Genomic DNA, 24444 nt, shown 5'->3' with positions numbered 1-24444 from the left:
GTAGTGATGATAGGAAACTGTCCAATGAAGACTCTTAGAAGGAGAACGGAATCATGGGAATGGTAGTGAAGATAGGAAACTGTCCAAGGAAGACTCTTAGAAGGAGAACAGAATCATGCTAATGGTAGTGAAGATATGCAACTGTCCAATAATGACTCTTAGAAGGAGAACAGAATCATGAGTATGGTAGTGAAGATAGGAAACTGTCCAATGAAGACTCTTAGAAGGAGAACAGAATTATGGTAATGGTAGTGAAGATATGCAACTGTCCAATGAAGACTCTTAGAAGGAGAACGGAATAATGGGAATGGTAGTGAAGATAGGAAACTGTGCAATAAAGACTCTTAGATTGAGAACAGAATCATGAGAGTGGTAGTGAAGATAGGAAATTGTCCAAGAAAGACTTTTAGAAGGAGAACTGAATTATGGGAATGGTAGTGAAGATATGAACCTGTCCAATAAAGACTCCTAAAAGGAGAACAGAATTATGGGAATGGTAGTGAAGATATGCAACTGTCCAATAAAGACTCTCAGAAGGAGCACAGAATCATGAGAATTGTAGTGAAGATAGGAAACTGTCCAATGAAGACTCTTAGAAGGAGAACAGAATCATCCTAATGGTAGTGAAGATATGCAACTGTCCAATAATGACTCTTAGAAGGAGAACAGAATCATGAGAATGGTAGTGAAGATAGGAAACTGTCCAATGAAGACTCTTAGAAGGAGAACAGAATCATGAGAGTGGTAGTGAAGATGGGAAACTGTCCAATGAAGACTCTTAGAAGGAGAACAGAATCATGGGAATGGTAGTAAAGATAGGAAACTGTCCAATGAAGACTCTTAGAAGGAGAACAGAATTATGGGAATGGTAGTGAAGATATGCAACTGTCCAATAAAGACTCTTAGAAGGAGCAAAGAATTAGGGGAATGGTAGTGAAGATAGGAAACTGTCCAATGAAGACTCTTAGAAGGAGAACAGAATCATGAGGGTGGTAGTGAAGATAGGAAACTCTCCAATAAAGACTCTTAGAAGGAGTACAGAATTATGGGAATGGTAGTGAAGATATGCAACTGTCCAATAAAGACTCTTAGAAGGAGAACAGAATCATGAGAGTGGTAGTGAAGATAGGAAATTGTCCAATAAAGACTCTTAGAAGGAGAACAGAATTATTGGAATGGTAGTGAAGATATGAAACTATTCAATAAAGACTCTTAGAAGGAGAACAGAATTATGGGAATGGTAGTGAAGATATGCAACTGTCCAATAAAGACTCTTAGAAGGAGCACAGAATCATGGGAATGGTAGTGATGATAGGAAACTGTCCAATAAAGACTCTCAGAAGGAGCACAAAATCATGAGAATGGTAGTGAAGATAGGAAACTGTCCAATGAAGACTCTTAGAAGGAGAACAGAATCATGAGAGTGGTAGTGAAGATAGGAAACTGTCCAAGGAAGACTCTTAGAAGGAGAACAGAATCATGCTAATGGTAGTGAAGATATGCAACTGTCCAATAATGACTCTTAGAAGGAGAACAGAATCATGAGAATGGTAGTGAAGATAGGAAACTGTCCAATGAAGACTCTTAGAAGGAGGACAGAATCAAGAGAGTGGTAGTGAAGATAGGAAACTGTCCAATGAAGACTCTTAGAAGGAGAACAGAATCATGCTAATGGTAGTGAAGATATGCAACTGTCCAATAATGACTCTTAGAAGGAGAACAGAATCATGGGAATGGTAGTAAAGATAGGAAACTCTCCAATAAAGACTCTTAGAAGGAGAACCGAATTATGGGAATGGTAGTGAAGATATGCAACTGTCCAATAAAGACTCTTAGAAGGAGCACAGAGTTAGGGGAATGGTAGTGAAGATAGGAAACTGTCCAATGAAGACTCTTAGAAGGAGAACAGAATCATGGGAATTTTATTGAAGATAGGAAACTGTCCAATGAAGACTCTTAGAAGGAGAACAGAATCATGAGAGTGGTAGTGAAGATAGGAAATTGTCCAATAAACACTTTTAGAAGGACAACAGAATTATTGGTATGGTAGTGAAGATATGAAACTATCCAATGAAGACTCTTAGAAGGAGAACGGAATCATGGGAATGGTAGTGAAGATAGGAAACTGTCCAAGGAAGACTCTTAGAAGGAGAACAGAATCATGCTAATGGTAGTGAAGATATGCAACTGTCCAATGAAGACTTCTAGAAGGAGAACAGAATCATGATAGTGGTAGTGAAGATAGGAAACTGTCCAATGAAGACTCTTAGAAGGAGAACAGAATCATGCTAATGGTAGTGAAGATAGGAAACTGTCCAATGAAGACTCTTAGAAGGAGAACAGAATCATGAGAGTGGTAGTGAAGATAGGAAACTGTCCAATGAAGACTCTGAGAAGGAGAACGGAATCATGGGAATGGTAGTGAAGATAGGACACTGTCCAATAAAGACTCTTAGAAGGAGAACAGAATCATAAGAGTGGTAGTGAAGATAGGAAATTGTCCAATAAAGACTCTTAGAAGGAGAACAGAATCATGGGAATGGTAGTGACGATATGCAACTGTCCAATAAAGACTTTTAGAAGGAGAACCGAATTATGGGAATGGTAGTGAAGATATGCAACTGTCCAATAAAGACTCTTAGAAGGAGCACAGAATCATGGGAATGGTAGTGAAGATAGGAAACTGTCCAATTAAGACTCTTAGAAGGAGAATAGAATCATGGGAATTTTAGTGAAGATAGGAAACTGTCCAATGAAGACTCTTAGAAGGAGAACAGAATCATGAGAGTGATAGTGAAGATAGGAAATTGTCCAATAAAGACTCTTAGAAGGAGAACAGAATTATGGGATTGGTAGTGAAGATATGAAACTATCCAATAAAGACTTTTAGAAGGAGAACCGAATTATGGGAATGGTAGTGAAGATATGCAACTGTCCAATAAAGACTCTTAGAAGGAGCACAGAATCATGGGAATGGTAGTGAAGATAGGAAACTGTCCAATGAAGACTGTTAGAAGGAGAACGGAATCATGAGAGTGGTAGTGAAGATAGGAAATTGTCCAAGAAAGACCTTTAGAAGGAGAACTGAATTATGGGAATGGTAGTGAAGATATGAAACTGTCCAATAAAGACTCTTAGAAGGAGAACAGAATTATGGGAATGGTAGTGAAGATATGCAACTGTCCAATAAAGACTCTCAGAAGGAGCACAGAATCATGAGAATTGTAGTGAAGATAGGAAACTGTCCAATGAAGACTCTTAGAAGGAGAACAGAATCATCCTAATGGTAGTGAAGATATGCAACTGTCCAATAATGACTCTTAGAAGGAGAACAGAATCATGAGAATTGTAGTGAAGATAGGAAACTGTCCAATGAAGACTCTTAGAAGGAGAACAGAATCATGAGAGTGGTAGTGAAGATAGGAAACTGTCCAATGAAGACTGTTAGAAGGAGAACAGAATCATGGGAATGGTAGTAAAGATAGGAAACTGTCCAATGAAGACTCTTAGAAGGAGAACAGAATTATGGGAATGGTAGTGAAGATATGCAACTGTCCAACAAAGACTCTTAGAAGGAGCACAGAATTAGGGGAATGGTAGTGAAGATAGGAAACTGTCCAATGAAGACTCTTAGAAGGAGAACAGAATCATGAGGGTGGTAGTGAAGATAGGAAACTCTCCAATAAAGACTCTTAGAAGGAGAACAGAATTATGGGAATGGTAGTGAAGATATGCAACTGTCCAATAAAGACTCTTAGAAGGAGAACAGAATCATGAGAGTGGTAGTGAAGATAGGAAATTGTCCAATAAAGACTCTTAGAAGGAGAACAGAATTATTGGAATGGTAGTGAAGATATGAAACTATTCAATAAAGACTCTTAGAAGGAGAACAGAATTATGGGAATGGTAGTGAAGATATGCAACTGTCCAATAAAGACTCTTAGAAGGAGCACAGAATCATGGGAATGGTAGTGATGATAGGAAACTGTCCAATGAAGACTCTTAGAAGGAGAACGGAATCATGGGAATGGTAGTGAAGATAGGAAACTGTCCAATAAAGACTCTTAGAAGGAAAACAGAATTATGGGAATGGTAGTGAAGATATGCAACTGTCCAATAAAGACTCTCAGAAGGAGCACAAAATCATGAGAATGGTAGTGAAGATAGGAAACTGTCCAATGAAGACTCTTAGAAGGAGAATAAAATCATGAGAGTGGTAGTGAAGATAGGAAACTGTCCAAGGAAGACTCTTAGAAGGAGAACAGAATCATGCTAATGGTAGTGAAGATATGCAACTGTCCAATAATGACTCTTAGAAGGAGAACAGAATCATGAGAATGGTAGTGAAGATAGGAAACTGTCCAATGAAGACTCTTAGAAGGAGGACAGAATCATGAGAGTGGTAGTGAAGATAGGAAACTGTCCAATGAAGACTCTTAGAAGGAGAACAGAATCATGCTAATGGTAGTGAAGATATGCAACTGTCCAATAATGACTCTTAGAAGGAGAACAGAATCATGGGAATGGTAGTAAAGATAGGAAACTCTCCAATAAAGACTCTTAGAAGGAGAACAGAATTATGGGAATGGTAGTGAAGATATGCAACTGTCCAATAAAGACTCTTAGAAGGAGCACAGAATTAGGGGAATGGTAGTGAAGATAGGAAACTGTCCAATGAAGACTCTTAGAAGGAGAACAGAATCATGGGAATTTTATTGAAGATAGGAAACTGTCCAATGAAGACTCTTAGAAGGAGAACAGAATTATTGGTATGGTAGTGAAGATATGAAACTATCCAATAAAGACTCTTAGAAGGAGAACAGAATTATGGGAATGGTAGTGAAGATATGCAACTGTCCAATAAAGACTCTTAGAAGGAGCACAGAATCATGGGAATGGTAGTGATGATAGGAAACTGTCCAATGAAGACTCTTAGAAGGAGAACGGAATCATGGGAATGGTAGTGAAGATAGGAAACTGTCCAAGGAAGACTCTTAGAAGGAGAACAGAATCATGCTAATGGTAGTGAAGATATGCAACTGTCCAATAATGACTCTTAGAAGGAGAACAGAATCATGAGAATGGTAGTGAAGATAGGAAACTGTCCAATAAAGACTCTTAGAAGGAGGACAGAATCATGAGAGTGGTAGTGAAGATATGCAACTGTCCAATGAAGACTCTTAGAAGGAGAACAGAATCATGATAGTGGTAGTGAAGATAGGAAACTGTCCAATGAAGACTCTTAGAAGGAGAACAGAATCATGCTAATGGTAGTGAAGATAGGAAACTGTCCAATAAAGACTCTTAGAAGGAGAACAGAATCATGAGAGTGGTAGTGAAGATAGGAAATTGTCCAATAAAGACTCTTAGAAGGAGAACAGAATCATGGGAATGGTAGTGACGATATGAAACTGTCCAATAAAGACTTTTAGAAGGAGAACCGAATTATGGGAATGGTAGTGAAGATATGCAACTGTCCAATAAAGACTCTTAGAAGGAGCACAGAATCATGGGAATGGTAGTGAAGATAGGAAACTGTCCAATGAAGACTCTTAGAAGGAGAATAGAATCATGGGAATTTTAGTGAAGATAGGAAACTGTCCAATGAAGACTCTTAGAAGGAGAACAGAATCATGAGAGTGATAGTGAAGATAGGAAATTGTCCAATAAAGACTCTTAGAAGGAGAACAGAATTATGGGATTGGTAGTGAAGATATGAAACTATCCAATAAAGACTTTTAGAAGGAGAACCGAATTATGGGAATGGTAGTGAAGATATGCAACTGTCCAATAAAGACTCTTAGAAGGAGCACAGAATCATGGGAATGGTAGTGAAGATAGGGAACTGTCCAATGAAGACTGTTAGAAGGAGAACGGAATCATGGGAATGGTAGTGAAGATATGAAACTGTCCAATAAAGACTCTTAGAAGGAGAACAGAATTATGGTAATGGTAGTGAAGATATGCAACTGTCCAATGAAGACTCTTAGAAGGAGAACGGAATAATGGGAATGGTAGTGAAGATAGGAAACTGTGCAATAAAGACTCTTAGATTGAGAACAGAATCATGAGAGTGGTAGTGAAGATAGGAAATTGTCCAAGAAAGACTTTTAGAAGGAGAACTGAATTATGGGAATGGTAGTGAAGATATGAAACTGTCCAATAAAGACTCTTAGAAGGAGAACAGAATTATGGGAATGGTAGTGAAGATATGCAACTGTCCAATAAAGACTCTCAGAAGGAGCACATAATCATGAGAATGGTAGTGAAGATAGGAAACTGTCCAATGAAGACTCTTAGAAGGAGAACAGAATCATCCTAATGGTAGTGAAAATATGCAACTGTCCAATAATGACTCTTAGAAGGAGAACAGAATCATGAGAATGGTAGTGAAGATAGGAAACTGTCCAATGAAGACTCTTAGAAGGAGAATAGGATCATGAGAGTGGTAGTGAAGATAGGAAACTGTCCAATGAAGACTCTTAGAAGGACAACAGAATCATGCTAATGGTAGTGAAGATATGCAACTGTCCAATAAAGACTCTTAGAAGGAGAACAGAATCATGGGAATGGTAGTGACGATATGCAACTGTCCAATAAAGACTTTTAGAAGGAGAACCGAATTATGGGAATGGTAGTGATGATAGGAAACTGTCCAATGAAGACTCTTAGAAGGAGAACAGAATCATGATAGTGGTAGTGAAGATAGGAAACTGTCCAATGAAGACTCTTAGAAGGAGAACAGAATCATGCTAATGGTAGTGAAGATAGGAAACTGTCCAATAAAGACTCTTAGAAGGAGAACAGAATCATGAGAGTGGTAGTGAAGATAGGAAATTGTCCAATAAAGACTCTTAGAAGGAGAACAGAATCATGGGAATGGTAGTGACGATATGAAACTGTCCAATAAAGACTTTTAGAAGGAGAACCGAATTATGGGAATGGTAGTGAAGATATGCAACTGTCCAATAAAGACTCTTAGAAGGAGCACAGAATCATGGGAATGGTAGTGAAGATAGGAAACTGTCCAATGAAGACTCTTAGAAGGAGAATAGAATCATGGGAATTTTAGTGAAGATAGGAAACTGTCCAATGAAGACTCTTAGAAGGAGAACAGAATCATGAGAGTGGTAGTGAAGATAGGAAATTGTCCAATAAAGACTCTTAGAAGGAGAACAGAATCATGGGAATGGTAGTGACGATATGAAACTGTCCAATAAAGACTTTTAGAAGGAGAACCGAATCATGGGAATTTTAGTGAAGATATGCAACTGTCCAACAAAGACTCTTAGAAGGAGCACAGAATCATGGGAATGGTAGTGAAGATAGGAAACTGTCCAATGAAGACTCTTAGAAGGAGAACAGAATCATGAGGGTGGTAGTGAAGATAGGAAACTCTCCAATAAAGACTCTTAGAAGGAGAACAGAATTATGGGAATGGTAGTGAAGATATGCAACTGTCCAATAAAGACTCTTAGAAGGAGAACAGAATCATGAGAGTGGTAGTGAAGATAGGAAATTGTCCAATAAAGACTCTTAGAAGGAGAACAGAATTATTGGAATGGTAGTGAAGATATGAAACTATTCAATAAAGACTCTTAGAAGGAGAACAGAATTATGGGAATGGTAGTGAAGATATGCAACTGTCCAATAAAGACTCTTAGAAGGAGCACAGAATCATGGGAATGGTAGTGATGATAGGAAACTGTCCAATGAAGACTCTTAGAAGGAGAACGGAATCATGGGAATGGTAGTGAAGATAGGAAACTGTCCAATAAAGACTCTTAGAAGGAAAACAGAATTATGGGAATGGTAGTGAAGATATGCAACTGTCCAATAAAGACTCTCAGAAGGAGCACAAAATCATGAGAATGGTATTGAAGATAGGAAACTGTCCAATGAAGACTCTTAGAAGGAGAACAAAATCATGAGAGTGGTAGTGAAGATAGGAAACTGTCCAAGGAAGACTCTTAGAAGGAGAACAGAATCATGCTAATGGTAGTGAAGATATGCAACTGTCCAATAATGACTCTTAGAAGGAGAACAGAATCATGAGAATGGTAGTGAAGATAGGAAACTGTCCAATGAAGACTCTTAGAAGGAGGACAGAATCATGAGAGTGGTAGTGAAGATAGGAAACTGTCCAATGAAGACTCTTAGAAGGAGAACAGAATCATGCTAATGGTAGTGAAGATATGCAACTGTCCAATAATGACTCTTAGAAGGAGAACAGAATCATGGGAATGGTAGTAAAGATAGGAAACTCTCCAATAAAGACTCTTAGAAGGAGAACAGAATCATGCTAATGGTAGTGAAGATATGCAACTGTCCAATAATGACTCTTAGAAGGAGAACAGAATCATGAGAATGGTAGTGAAGATAGGAAACTGTCCAATGAAGACTCTTAGAAGGAGGACAGAATCATGAGAGTGGTAGTGAAGATATGCAACTGTCCAATGAAGACTCTTAGAAGGAGAACAGAATCATGATAGTGGTAGTGAAGATAGGGAAATGTCCAATGAAGACTCTTAGAAGGAGAACAGAATCATGCTAATGGTAGTGAAGATAGGAAACTGTCCAATAAAGACTCTTAGAAGGAGAACAGAATCATGAGAGTGGTAGTGAAGATAGGAAATTGTCCAATAAAGACTCTTAGAAGGAGAACAGAATCATGGGAATGGTAGTGACGATATGAAACTGTCCAATAAAGACTTTTAGAAGGAGAACCGAATTATGGGAATGGTAGTGAAGATATGCAACTGTCCAATAAAGACTCTTAGAAGGAGCACAGAATCATGGGAATGGTAGTGAAGATAGGAAACTGTCCAATGAAGACTCTTAGAAGGAGAATAGAATCATGGGAATTTTAGTGAAGATAGGAAACTGTCCAATGAAGACTCTTAGAAGGAGAACAGAATCATGAGAATGGTAGTGAAGATAGGAAACTGTCCAATAAAGACTCTTAGAAGGAGGACAGAATCATGAGAGTGGTAGTGAAGATATGCAACTGTCCAATGAAGACTCTTAGAAGGAGAACAGAATCATGATAGTGGTAGTGAAGATAGGAAACTGTCCAATGAAGACTCTTAGAAGGAGAACAGAATCATGCTAATGGTAGTGAAGATAGGAAACTGTCCAATAAAGACTCTTAGAAGGAGAACAGAATCATGAGAGTGGTAGTGAAGATAGGAAATTGTCCAATAAAGACTCTTAGAAGGAGAACAGAATCATGGGAATGGTAGTGACGATATGAAACTGTCCAATAAAGACTTTTAGAAGGAGAACCGAATTATGGGAATGGTAGTGAAGATATGCAACTGTCCAATAAAGACTCTTAGAAGGAGCACAGAATCATGGGAATGGTAGTGAAGATAGGAAACTGTCCAATGAAGACTCTTAGAAGGAGAATAGAATCATGGGAATTTTAGTGAAGATAGGAAACTGTCCAATGAAGACTCTTAGAAGGAGAACAGAATCATGAGAGTGATAGTGAAGATAGGAAATTGTCCAATAAAGACTCTTAGAAGGAGAACAGAATTATGGGATTGGTAGTGAAGATATGAAACTATCCAATAAAGACTTTTAGAAGGAGAACCGAATTATGGGAATGGTAGTGAAGATATGCAACTGTCCAATAAAGACTCTTAGAAGGAGCACAGAATCATGGGAATGGTAGTGAAGATAGGGAACTGTCCAATGAAGACTGTTAGAAGGAGAACGGAATCATGGGAATGGTAGTGAAGATATGAAACTGTCCAATAAAGACTCTTAGAAGGAGAACAGAATTATGGTAATGGTAGTGAAGATATGCAACTGTCCAATGAAGACTCTTAGAAGGAGAACGGAATAATGGGAATGGTAGTGAAGATAGGAAACTGTGCAATAAAGACTCTTAGATTGAGAACAGAATCATGAGAGTGGTAGTGAAGATAGGAAATTGTCCAAGAAAGACTTTTAGAAGGAGAACTGAATTATGGGAATGGTAGTGAAGATATGAAACTGTCCAATAAAGACTCTTAGAAGGAGAACAGAATTATGGGAATGGTAGTGAAGATATGCAACTGTCCAATAAAGACTCTCAGAAGGAGCACATAATCATGAGAATGGTAGTGAAGATAGGAAACTGTCCAATGAAGACTCTTAGAAGGAGAACAGAATCATCCTAATGGTAGTGAAGATATGCAACTGTCCAATAATGACTCTTAGAAGGAGAACAGAATCATGAGAATGGTAGTGAAGATAGGAAACTGTCCAATGAAGACTCTTAGAAGGAGAATAGGATCATGAGAGTGGTAGTGAAGATAGGAAACTGTCCAATGAAGACTCTTAGAAGGACAACAGAATCATGCTAATGGTAGTGAAGATATGCAACTGTCCAATAAAGACTCTTAGAAGGAGAACAGAATCATGGGAATGGTAGTGACGATATGCAACTGTCCAATAAAGACTTTTAGAAGGAGAACCGAATTATGGGAATGGTAGTGATGATAGGAAACTGTCCAATGAAGACTCTTAGAAGGAGAACAGAATCATGGGAATGGTAGTGACGATATGAAACTGTCCAATAAAGACTTTTAGAAGGAGAACCGAATTATGGGAATGGTAGTGAAGATATGCAACTGTCCAATAAAGACTCTTAGAAGGAGCACAGAATCATGGGAATGGTAGTGAAGATAGGAAACTGTCCAATGAAGACTCTTAGAAGGAGAATAGAATCATGGGAATTTTAGTGAAGATAGGAAACTGTCCAATGAAGACTCTTAGAAGGAGAACAGAATCATGAGAGTGATAGTGAAGATAGGAAATTGTCCAATAAAGACTCTTAGAAGGAGAACAGAATTATGGGATTGGTAGTGAAGATATGAAACTATCCAATAAAGACTTTTAGAAGGAGAACCGAATTATGGGAATGGTAGTGAAGATATGCAACTGTCCAATGAAGACTCTTAGAAGGAGAACAGAATCATGCTAATGGTAGTGAAGATATGCAACTGTCCAATAATGACTCTTAGAAGGAGAACAGAATCATGGGAATGGTAGTAAAGATAGGAAACTCTCCAATAAAGACTCTTAGAAGGAGAACAGAATTATGGGAATGGTAGTGAAGATATGCAACTGTCCAATAAAGACTCTTAGAAGGAGCACAGAATTAGGGGAATGGTAGTGAAGATAGGAAACTGTCCAATGAAGACTCTTAGAAGGAGAACAGAATCATGGGAATTTTATTGAAGATAGGAAACTGTCCAATGAAGACTCTTAGAAGGAGAACAGAATTATTGGTATGGTAGTGAAGATATGAAACTATCCAATAAAGACTCTTAGAAGGAGAACAGAATTATGGGAATGGTAGTGAAGATATGCAACTGTCCAATAAAGACTCTTAGAAGGAGCACAGAATCATGGGAATGGTAGTGATGATAGGAAACTGTCCAATGAAGACTCTTAGAAGGAGAACGGAATCATGGGAATGGTAGTGAAGATAGGAAACTGTCCAAGGAAGACTCTTAGAAGGAGAACAGAATCATGCTAATGGTAGTGAAGATATGCAACTGTCCAATAATGACTCTTAGAAGGAGAACAGAATCATGAGTATGGTAGTGAAGATAGGAAACTGTCCAATGAAGACTCTTAGAAGGAGAACAGAATTATGGTAATGGTAGTGAAGATATGCAACTGTCCAATGAAGACTCTTAGAAGGAGAACGGAATAATGGGAATGGTAGTGAAGATAGGAAACTGTGCAATAAAGACTCTTAGATTGAGAACAGAATCATGAGAGTGGTAGTGAAGATAGGAAATTGTCCAAGAAAGACTTTTAGAAGGAGAACTGAATTATGGGAATGGTAGTGAAGATATGAACCTGTCCAATAAAGACTCTTAAAAGGAGAACAGAATTATGGGAATGGTAGTGAAGATATGCAACTGTCCAATAAAGACTCTCAGAAGGAGCACAGAATCATGAGAATTGTAGTGAAGATAGGAAACTGTCCAATGAAGACTCTTAGAAGGAGAACAGAATCATCCTAATGGTAGTGAAGATATGCAACTGTCCAATAATGACTCTTAGAAGGAGAACAGAATCATGAGAATGGTAGTGAAGATAGGAAACTGTCCAATGAAGACTCTTAGAAGGAGAACAGAATCATGAGAGTGGTAGTGAAGATGGGAAACTGTCCAATGAAGACTCTTAGAAGGAGAACAGAATCATGGGAATGGTAGTAAAGATAGGAAACTGTCCAATGAAGACTCTTAGAAGGAGAACAGAATTATGGGAATGGTAGTGAAGATATGCAACTGTCCAATAAAGACTCTTAGAAGGAGCAAAGAATTAGGGGAATGGTAGTGAAGATAGGAAACTGTCCAATGAAGACTCTTAGAAGGAGAACAGAATCATGAGGGTGGTAGTGAAGATAGGAAACTCTCCAATAAAGACTCTTAGAAGGAGTACAGAATTATGGGAATGGTAGTGAAGATATGCAACTGTCCAATAAAGACTCTTAGAAGGAGAACAGAATCATGAGAGTGGTAGTGAAGATAGGAAATTGTCCAATAAAGACTCTTAGAAGGAGAACAGAATTATTGGAATGGTAGTGAAGATATGAAACTATTCAATAAAGACTCTTAGAAGGAGAACAGAATTATGGGAATGGTAGTGAAGATATGCAACTGTCCAATAAAGACTCTTAGAAGGAGCACAGAATCATGGGAATGGTAGTGATGATAGGAAACTGTCCAATAAAGACTCTCAGAAGGAGCACAAAATCATGAGAATGGTAGTGAAGATAGGAAACTGTCCAATGAAGACTCTTAGAAGGAGAACAGAATCATGAGAGTGGTAGTGAAGATAGAAACTGTCCAAGGAAGACTCTTAGAAGGAGAACAGAATCATGCTAATGGTAGTGAAGATATGCAACTGTCCAATAATGACTCTTAGAAGGAGAACAGAATCATGAGAATGGTAGTGAAGATAGGAAACTGTCCAATGAAGACTCTTAGAAGGAGGACAGAATCAAGAGAGTGGTAGTGAAGATAGGAAACTGTCCAATGAAGACTCTTAGAAGGAGAACAGAATCATGCTAATGGTAGTGAAGATATACAACTGTCCAATAATGACTCTTAGAAGGAGAACAGAATCATGGGAATGGTAGTAAAGATAGGAAACTCTCCAATAAAGACTCTTAGAAGGAGAACAGAATTATGGGAATGGTAGTGAAGATATGCAACTGTCCAATAAAGACTCTTAGAAGGAGCACAGAGTTAGGGGAATGGTAGTGAAGATAGGAAACTGTCCAATGAAGACTCTTAGAAGGAGAACAGAATCATGGGAATTTTATTGAAGATAGGAAACTGTCCAATGAAGACTCTTAGAAGGAGAACAGAATCATGAGAGTGGTAGTGAAGATAGGAAATTGTCCAATAAACACTTTTAGAAGGACAACAGAATTATTGGTATGGTAGTGAAGATATGAAACTATCCAATGAAGACTCTTAGAAGGAGAACGGAATCATGGGAATGGTAGTGAAGATAGGAAACTGTCCAAGGAAGACTCTTAGAAGGAGAACAGAATCATGCTAATGGTAGTGAAGATATGCAACTGTCCAATGAAGACTTCTAGAAGGAGAACAGAATCATGATAGTGGTAGTGAAGATAGGAAACTGTCCAATGAAGACTCTTAGAAGGAGAACAGAATCATGCTAATGGTAGTGAAGATAGGAAACTGTCCAATGAAGACTCTTAGAAGGAGAACAGAATCATGAGAGTGGTAGTGAAGATAGGAAACTGTCCAATGAAGACTCTGAGAAGGAGAACGGAATCATGGGAATGGTAGTGAAGATAGGACACTGTCCAATAAAGAATCTTAGAAGGAGAACAGAATCATAAGAGTGGTAGTGAAGATAGGAAATTGTCCAATAAAGACTCTTAGAAGGAGAACAGAATCATGGGAATGGTAGTGACGATATGCAACTGTCCAATAAAGACTTTTAGAAGGAGAACCGAATTATGGGAATGGTAGTGAAGATATGCAACTGTCCAATAAAGACTCTTAGAAGGAGCACAGAATCATGGGAATGGTAGTGAAGATAGGAAACTGTCCAATGAAGACTCTTAGAAGGAGAATAGAATCATGGGAATTTTAGTGAAGATAGGAAACTGTCCAATGAAGACTCTTAGAAGGAGAACAGAATCATGAGAGTGATAGTGAAGATAGGAAATTGTCCAATAAAGACTCTTAGAAGGAGAACAGAATTATGGGATTGGTAGTGAAGATATGAAACTATCCAATAAAGACTTTTAGAAGGAGAACCGAATTATGGGAATGGTAGTGAAGATATGCAACTGTCCAATAAAGACTCTTAGAAGGAGCACAGAATCATGGGAATGGTAGTGAAGATAGGAAACTGTCCAATGAAGACTCTTAGAAGGAGAATAGAATCATGGGAATTTTAGTGAAGATAGGAAACTGTCCAATGAAGACTCTTAGAAGGAGAACAGAATCATGAGAGTGATAGTGAAGATAGGAAATTGTCCAATAAAGACTCTTAGAAGGAGAACAGAATTATGGGATTGGTAGTGAAGATATGAAACTATCCAATAAAGACTTTTAGAAGGAGAACGGAATCATGAGAGTGGTAGTGAAGATAGGAAATTGTCCAAGAAAGACCTTTAGAAGGAGAACTGAATTATGGGAATGGTAGTGAAGATATGAAACTGTCCAATAAAGACTCTTAGAAGGAGAACAGAATTATGGGAATGGTAGTGAAGATATGCAACTGTCCAATAAAGACTCTCAGAAGGAGCACAGAATCATGAGAATTGTAGTGAAGATAGGAAACTGTCCAATGAAGACTCTTAGAAGGAGAACAGAATCATCCTAATGGTAGTGAAGATATGCAACTGTCCAATAATGACTCTTAGAAGGAGAACAGAATCATGAGAATGGTAGTGAAGATAGGAAACTGTCCAATGAAGACTCTTAGAAGGAGAACAGAATCATGAGAGTGGTAGTGAAGATAGGAAACTGTCCAATGAAGACTGTTAGAAGGAGAACAGAATCATGGGAATGGTAGTAAAGATAGGAAACTGTCCAATGAAGACTCTTAGAAGGAGAACAGAATTATGGGAATGGTAGTGAAGATATGCAACTGTCCAACAAAGACTCTTAGAAGGAGCACAGAATTAGGGGAATGGTAGTGAAGATAGGAAACTGTCCAATGAAGACTCTTAGAAGGAGAACAGAATCATGAGGGTGGTAGTGAAGATAGGAAACTCTCCAATAAAGACTCTTAGAAGGAGAACAGAATTATGGGAATGGTAGTGAAGATATGCAACTGTCCAATAAAGACTCTTAGAAGGAGAACAGAATCATGAGAGTGGTAGTGAAGATAGGAAATTGTCCAATGAAGACTCTTAGAAGGAGAACAGAATTATTGGAATGGTAGTGAAGATATGAAACTATTCAATAAAGACTCTTAGAAGGAGAACAGAATTATGGGAATGGTAGTGAAGATATGCAACTGTCCAATAAAGACTCTTAGAAGGAGCACAGAATCATGGGAATGGTAGTGATGATAGGAAACTGTCCAATGAAGACTCTTAGAAGGAGAACGGAATCATGGGAATGGTAGTGAAGATAGGAAACTGTCCAATAAAGACTCTTAGAAGGAAAACAGAATTATGGGAATGGTAGTGAAGATATGCAACTGTCCAATAAAGACTCTCAGAAGGAGCACAAAATCATGAGAATGGTAGTGAAGATAGGAAACTGTCCAATGAAGACTCTTAGAAGGAGAACAAAATCATGAGAGTGGTAGTGAAGATAGGAAACTGTCCAAGGAAGACTCTTAGAAGGAGAACAGAATCATGCTAATGGTAGTGAAGATATGCAACTGTCCAATAATGACTCTTAGAAGGAGAACAGAATCATGAGAATGGTAGTGAAGATAGGAAACTGTCCAATGAAGACTCTTAGAAGGAGGACAGAATCATGAGAGTGGTAGTGAAGATAGGAAACTGTCCAATGAAGACTCTTAGAAGGAGAACAGAATCATGCTAATGGTAGTGAAGATATGCAACTGTCCAATAATGACTCTTAGAAGGAGAACAGAATCATGGGAATGGTAGTAAAGATAGGAAACTCTCCAATAAAGACTCTTAGAAGGAGAACAGAATTATGGGAATGGTAGTGAAGATATGCAACTGTCCAATAAAGACTCTTAGAAGGAGCACAGAATTAGGGGAATGGTAGTGAAGATAGGAAACTGTCCAATGAAGACTCTTAGAAGGAGAACAGAATCATGGGAATTTTATTGAAGATAGGAAACTGTCCAATGAAGACTCTTAGAAGGAGAACAGAATTATTGGTATGGTAGTGAAGATATGAAACTATCCAATAAAGACTCTTAGAAGGAGAACAGAATCATGGGAATGGTAGTGAAGATATGCAACTGTCCAATAAAGACTCTTAGAAGGAGCACAGAATCATGGGAATGGTAGTGATGATAGGAAACTGTCCAATGAAGACTCTTAGAAGGAGAACGGAATCATGGGAATGGTAGTGAAGATAGGAAACTGTCCAAGGAAGACTCTTAGAAGGAGAACAGAATCATGCTAATGGTAGTGAAGATATGCAACTGTCCAATAATGACTCTTAGAAGGAGAACAGAATCATGAGAATGGTAGTGAAGATAGGAAACTGTCCAATAAAGACTCTTAGAAGGAGGACAGAATCATGAGAGTGGTAGTGAAGATATGCAACTGTCCAATGAAGACTCTTAGAAGGAGAACAGAATCATGATAGTGGTAGTTAAGATAGGAAACTGTCCAATGAAGACTCTTAGAAGGAGAACAGAATCATGCTAATGGTAGTGAAGATAGGAAACTGTCCAATAAAGACTCTTAGAAGGAGAACAGAATCATGAGAGTGGTAGTGAAGATAGGAAATTGTCCAATAAAGACTCTTAGAAGGAGAACAGAATCATGGGAATGGTAGTGACGATATGAAACTGTCCAATAAAGACTTTTAGAAGGAGAACCGAATTATGGGAATGGTAGTGAAGATATGCAACTGTCCAATAAAGACTCTTAGAAGGAGCACAGAATCATGGGAATGGTAGTGAAGATAGGAAACTGTCCAATGAAGACTCTTAGAAGGAGAATAGAATCATGGGAATTTTAGTGAAGATAGGAAACTGTCCAATGAAGACTCTTAGAAGGAGAACAGAATCATGAGAGTGATAGTGAAGATAGGAAATTGTCCAATAAAGACTCTTAGAAGGAGAACAGAATTATGGGATTGGTAGTGAAGATATGAAACTATCCAATAAAGACTTTTAGAAGGAGAACCGAATTATGGGAATGGTAGTGAAGATATGCAACTGTCCAATAAAGACTCTTAGAAGGAGCACAGAATCATGGGAATGGTAGTGAAGATAGGGAACTGTCCAATGAAGACTGTTAGAAGGAGAACGGAATCATGGGAATGGTAGTGAAGATATGAAACTGTCCAATAAAGACTCTTAGAAGGAGAACAGAATTATGGTAATGGTAGTGAAGATATGCAACTGTCCAATGAAGACTCTTAGAAGGAGAACGGAATAATGGGAATGGTAGTGAAGATAGGAAACTGTGCAATAAAGACTCTTAGATTGAGAACAGAATCATGAGAGTGGTAGTGAAGATAGGAAATTGTCCAAGAAAGACTTTTAGAAGGAGAACTGAATTATGGGAATGGTAGTGAAGATATGAAACTGTCCAATAAAGACTCTTAGAAGGAGAACAGAATTATGGGAATGGTAGTGAAGATATGCAACTGTCCAATAAAGACTCTCAGAAGGAGCACATAATCATGAGAATGGTAGTGAAGATAGGAAACTGTCCAATGAAGACTCTTAGAAGGAGAACAGAATCATCCTAATGGTAGTGAAGATATGCAACTGTCCCATAATGACTCTTAGAAGGAGAACAGAATCATGAGAATGGTAGTGAAGATAGGAAACTGTCCAATGAAGACTCTTAGAAGGAGAATAGGATCATGAGAGTGGTAGTGAAGATAGGAAACTGTCCAATGAAGACTCTTAGAAGGACAACAGAATCATGCTAATGGTAGTGAAGATATGCAACTGTCCAATAAAGACTCTTAGAAGGAGAACAGAATCATGGGAATGGTAGTGACGATATGCAACTGTCCAATAAAGACTTTTAGAAGGAGAACCGAATTATGGGAATGGTAGTGATGATAGGAAACTGTCCAATGAAGACTCTTAGAAGGAGAACAGAATCATGATAGTGGTAGTGAAGATAGGAAACTGTCCAATGAAGACTCTTAGAAGGAGAACAGAATCATGCTAATGGTAGTGAAGATAGGAAACTGTCCAATAAAGACTCTTAGAAGGAGAACAGAATCATGAGAGTGGTAGTGAAGATAGGAAATTGTCCAATAAAGACTCTTAGAAGGAGAACAGAATCATGGGAATGGTAGTGACGATATGAAACTGTCCAATAAAGACTTTTAGAAGGAGAACCGAATTATGGGAATGGTAGTGAAGATATGCAACTGTCCAATAAAGACTCTTAGAAGGAGCACAGAATCATGGGAATGGTAGTGAAGATAGGAAACTGTCCAATGAAGACTCTTAGAAGGAGAATAGAATCATGGGAATTTTAGTGAAGATAGGAAACTGTCCAATGAAGACTCTTAGAAGGAGAACAGAATCATGAGAGTGGTAGTGAAGATAGGAAATTGTCCAATAAAGACTCTTAGAAGGAGAACAGAATCATGGGAATGGTAGTGACGATATGAAACTGTCCAATAAAGACTTTTAGAAGGAGAACCGAATCATGGGAATTTTAGTGAAGATATGCGACTGTCCAACAAAGACTCTTAGAAGGAGCACAGAATCATGGGAATGGTAGTGAAGATAGGAAACTGTCCAATGAAGACTCTTAGAAGGAGAACAGAATCATGAGGGTGGTAGTGAAGATAGGAAACTCTCCAATAAAGACTCTTAGAAGGAGAACAGAATTATGGGAATGGTAGTGAAGATATGCAACTGTCCAATAAAGACTCTTAGAAGGAGAACAGAATCATGAGAGTGGTAGTGAAGATAGGAAATTGTCCAATAAAGACTCTTAGAAGGAGAACAGAATTATTGGAATGGTAGTGAAGATATGAAACTATTCAATAAAGACTCTTAGAAGGAGAACAGAATTATGGGAATGGTAGTGAAGATATGCAACTGTCCAATAAAGACTCTTAGAAGGAGCACAGAATCATGGGAATGGTAGTGATGATAGGAAACTGTCCAATGAAGACTCTTAGAAGGAGAACGGAATCATGGGAATGGTAGTGAAGATAGGAAACTGTCCAATAAAGACTCTTAGAAGGAAAACAGAATTATGGGAATGGTAGTGAAGATATGCAACTGTCCAATAAAGACTCTCAGAAGGAGCACAAAATCATGAGAATGGTATTGAAGATAGGAAACTGTCCAATGAAGACTCTTAGAAGGAGAACAAAATCATGAGAGTGGTAGTGAAGATAGGAAACTGTCCAAGGAAGACTCTTAGAAGGAGAACAGAATCATGCTAATGGTAGTGAAGATATGCAACTGTCCAATAATGACTCTTAGAAGGAGAACAGAATCATGAGAATGGTAGTGAAGATAGGAAACTGTCCAATGAAGACTCTTAGAAGGAGGACAGAATCATGAGAGTGGTAGTGAAGATAGGAAACTGTCCAATGAAGACTCTTAGAAGGAGAACAGAATCATGCTAATGGTAGTGAAGATATGCAACTGTCCAATAATGACTCTTAGAAGGAGAACAGAATCATGGGAATGGTAGTAAAGATAGGAAACTCTCCAATAAAGACTCTTAGAAGGAGAACAGAATTATGGGAAGGGTAGTGAAGATATGCAACTGTCCAATAAAGACTCTTAGAAGGAGCACAGAATTAGGGGAATGGTAGTGAAGATAGGAAACTGTCCAATGAAGACTCTTAGAAGGAGAACAGAATCATGGGAATTTTATTGAAGATAGGAAACTGTCCAATGAAGACTCTTAGAAGGAGAACAGAATTATTGGTATGGTAGTGAAGATATGAAACTATCCAATAAAGACTCTTAGAAGGAGAACAGAATTATGGGAATGGTAGTGAAGATATGCAACTGTCCAATAAAGACTCTTAGAAGGAGCACAGAGTCATGGGAATGGTAGTGATGATAGGAAACTGTCCAATGAAGACTCTTAGAAGGAGAACGGAATCATGGGAATGGTAGTGAAGATAGGAAACTGTCCAAGGAAGACTCTTAGAAGGAGAACAGAATCATGCTAATGGTAGTGAAGATATGCAACTGTCCAATAATGACTCTTAGAAGGAGAACAGAATCATGAGAATGGTAGTGAAGATAGGAAACTGTCCAATGAAGACTCTTAGAAGGAGGACAGAATCATGAGAGTGGTAGTGAAGATATGCAACTGTCCAATGAAGACTCTTAGAAGGAGAACAGAATCATGATAGTGGTAGTGAAGATAGGAAAATGTCCAATGAAGACTCTTAGAAGGAGAACAGAATCATGCTAATGGTAGTGAAGATAGGAAACTGTCCAATAAAGACTCTTAGAAGGAGAACAGAATCATGAGAGTGGTAGTGAAGATAGGAAATTGTCCAATAAAGACTCTTAGAAGGAGAACAGAATCATGGGAATGGTAGTGACGATATGAAACTGTCCAATAAAGACTTTTAGAAGGAGAACCGAATTATGGGAATGGTAGTGAAGATATGCAACTGTCCAATAAAGACTCTTAGAAGGAGCACAGAATCATGGGAATGGTAGTGAAGATAGGAAACTGTCCAATGAAGACTCTTAGAAGGAGAATAGAATCATGGGAATTTTAGTGAAGATAGGAAACTGTCCAAAGAAGACTCTTAGAAGGAGAACAGAATCATGAGAGTGATAGTGAAGATAGGAAATTGTCCAATAAAGACTCTTAGAAGGAGAACAGAATTATGGGATTGGTAGTGAAGATATGAAACTATCCAATAAAGACTTTTAGAAGGAGAACCGAATTATGGGAATGGTAGTGAAGATATGCAACTGTCCAATAAAGACTCTTAGAAGGAGCACAGAATCATGGGAATGGTAGTGAAGATAGGGAACTGTCCAATGAAGACTGTTAGAAGGAGAACGGAATCATGGGAATGGTAGTGAAGATATGAAACTGTCCAATAAAGACTCTTAGAAGGAGAACAGAATTATGGTAATGGTAGTGAAGATATGCAACTGTCCAATGAAGACTCTTAGAAGGAGAACGGAATAATGGGAATGGTAGTGAAGATAGGAAACTGTGCAATAAAGACTCTTAGATTGAGAACAGAATCATGAGAGTGGTAGTGAAGATAGGAAATTGTCCAAGAAAGACTTTTAGAAGGAGAACTGAATTATGGGAATGGTAGTGAAGATATGAAACTGTCCAATAAAGACTCTTAGAAGGAGAACAGAATTATGGGAATGGTAGTGAAGATATGCAACTGTCCAATAAAGACTCTCAGAAGGAGCACATAATCATGAGAATGGTAGTGAAGATAGGAAACTGTCCAATGAAGACTCTTAGAAGGAGAACAGAATCATCCTAATGGTAGTGAAGATATGCAACTGTCCAATAATGACTCTTAGAAGGAGAACAGAATCATGAGAATGGTAGTGAAGATAGGAAACTGTCCAATGAAGACTCTTAGAAGGAGAATAGGATCATGAGAGTGGTAGTGAAGATAGGAAACTGTCCAATGAAGACTCTTAGAAGGACAACAGAATCATGCTAATGGTAGTGAAGATATGCAACTGTCCAATAAAGACTCTTAGAAGGAGAACAGAATCATGGGAATGGTAGTGACGATATGCAACTGTCCAATAAAGACTTTTAGAAGGAGAACCGAATTATGGGAATGGTAGTGATGATAGGAAACTGTCCAATGAAGACTCTTAGAAGGAGAACAGAATCATGATAGTGGTAGTGAAGATAGGAAACTGTCCAATGAAGACTCTTAGAAGGAGAACAGAATCATGCTAATGGTAGTGAAGATAGGAAACTGTCCAATAAAGACTCTTAGAAGGAGAACAGAATCATGAGAGTGGTAGTGAAGATAGGAAATTGTCCAATAAAGACTCTTAGAAGGAGAACAGAATCATGGGAATGGTAGTGACGATATGAAACTGTCCAATAAAGACTTTTAGAAGGAGAACCGAATTATGGGAATGGTAGTGAAGATATGCAACTGTCCAATAAAGACTCTTAGAAGGAGCACAGAATCATGGGAATGGTAGTGAAGATAGGAAACTGTCCAATGAAGACTCTTAGAAGGAGAATAGAATCATGGGAATTTTAGTGAAGATAGGAAACTGTCCAATGAAGACTCTTAGAAGGAGAATAGAATCATGAGAGTGATAGTGAAGATAGGAAATTGTCCAATAAAGACTCTTAGAAGGAGAACAGAATTATGGGATTGGTAGTGAAGATATGAAACTATCCAATAAAGACTTTTAGAAGGACAACCGAATTATGGGAATGGTAGTGAAGATATGCAACTGTCCAATAAAGACTCTTAGAAGGAGCACAGAATCATGGGAATGGTAGTGAAGATAGGAAACTCTCCAATGAAGACTGTTAGAAGGAGAACGGAATCATGGGAATGGTAGTGAAGATATGAAACTGTCCAATAAAGACTCTTAGAAGGAGAACAGAATTACGGTAATGGTAGTGAAGATATGCAACTGTCCAATGAAGACTCTTAGAAGGAGAACGGAATAATGGGAATGGTAGTGAAGATAGGAAACTGTGCAATAAAGACTCTTAGATTGAGAACAGAATCATGAGAGTGGTAGTGAAGATAGGAAATTGTCCAAGAAAGACTTTTAGAAGGAGAACTGAATTATGGGAATGGTAGTGAAGATATGAAACTGTCCAATAAAGACTCTTAGAAGGAGAACAGAATTACGGTAATGGTAGTGAAGATATGCAACTGTCCAATGAAGACTCTTAGAAGGAGAACGGAATAATGGGAATGGTAGTGAAGATAGGAAACTGTGCAATAAAGACTCTTAGATTGAGAACAGAATCATGAGAGTGGTAGTGAAGATAGGAAATTGTCCAAGAAAGACTTTTAGAAGGAGAACTGAATTATGGGAATGGTAGTGAAGATATGAAACTGTCCAATAAAGACTCTCAGAAGGAGCACAGAATCATGAGAATGGTAGTGAAGATAGGAAACTGTCCAATGAAGACTCTTAGAAGGAGAACAGAATCATCCTAATGGTAGTGAAGATATGCAACTGTCCAATAATGACTCTTAGAAGGAGAACAGAATCATGAGAATGGTAGTGAAGATAGGAAACTGTCCAATGAAGACTCTTAGAAGGAGAATAGGATCATGAGAGTGGTAGTGAAGATAGGAAACTGTCCAATGAAGATTCTTAGAAGGACAACAGAATCATGCTAATGGTAGTGAAGATATGCAACTGTCCAATAAAGACTCTTAGAAGGAGAACAGAATCATGGGAATGGTAGTGACGATATGCAACTGTCCAATAAAGACTTTTAGAAGGAGAACCGAATTATGGGAATGGTAGTGATGATAGGAAACTGTCCAATGAAGACTCTTAGAAGGAGAACAGAATCATGAGAGTGGTAGTGAAGATAGGAAACTGTCCAATGAAGACTCTTAGAAGGAGAACAGAATCATGCTAATGGTAGTGAAGATATGCAACTGTCCAATAAAGACTCTTAGAAGGAGAACAGAATCATGAGAGTGGTAGTGAAGATAGGAAACTGTCCAATGAAGACTCTTAGAAGGAAAACGGAATCATGGGAATTGTAGTAAAGATAGGAAACTGTCCAATGAAGACTCTTAGAAGGAGAACGGAATCATGGGAATTGTAGTGATGATAGGAAACTGTCCAATGAGGACTCTTAGAAGGAGAACAGAATCATGAGAGTGGTAGTGAAGATAGGAAACTGTCCAATGAAGACTCTTAGAAGGAGAACAGAATCATGCTAATGGTAGTGAAGATATGCAACTGTCCAATAAAGACTCTTAGAAGGAGAACGGAATCATGCTAATGGTAGTGAAGATAGGAAACTGTCCAATGAAGACTCTTAGAAGGAGAACGGAATCATGGCAATTGTAGTGATGATAGGAAACTGTCCAATGAAGACTCTTAGAAGGAGAACAGAATCATGAGAGTGGTAGTGAAGATAGGAAACTGTCCAATGAAGACTCTTAGAAGGAGAACAGAATCATGCTAATGGTAGTGAAGATATGCAACTGTCCAACGAAGACTCTTAGAAGGAGAACGGAATCATGGCAATTGTAGTGATGATAGGAAACTGTCCAATGAAGACTCTTAGAAGGAGAACAGAATCATGAGAGTGGTAGTGAAGATAGGAAA

Source organism: Ambystoma mexicanum, chromosome 14, assembly GCF_040938575.1.
Source record: "Ambystoma mexicanum isolate Mex_15411 chromosome 14, UKY_AmexF1_1, whole genome shotgun sequence".
Taxonomy (NCBI): Eukaryota; Metazoa; Chordata; class Amphibia; order Caudata; family Ambystomatidae; genus Ambystoma; species Ambystoma mexicanum.
The sequence above is the reverse complement of the archived record's forward strand: the minus strand, read 5'-3'. Positions refer to the sequence as shown.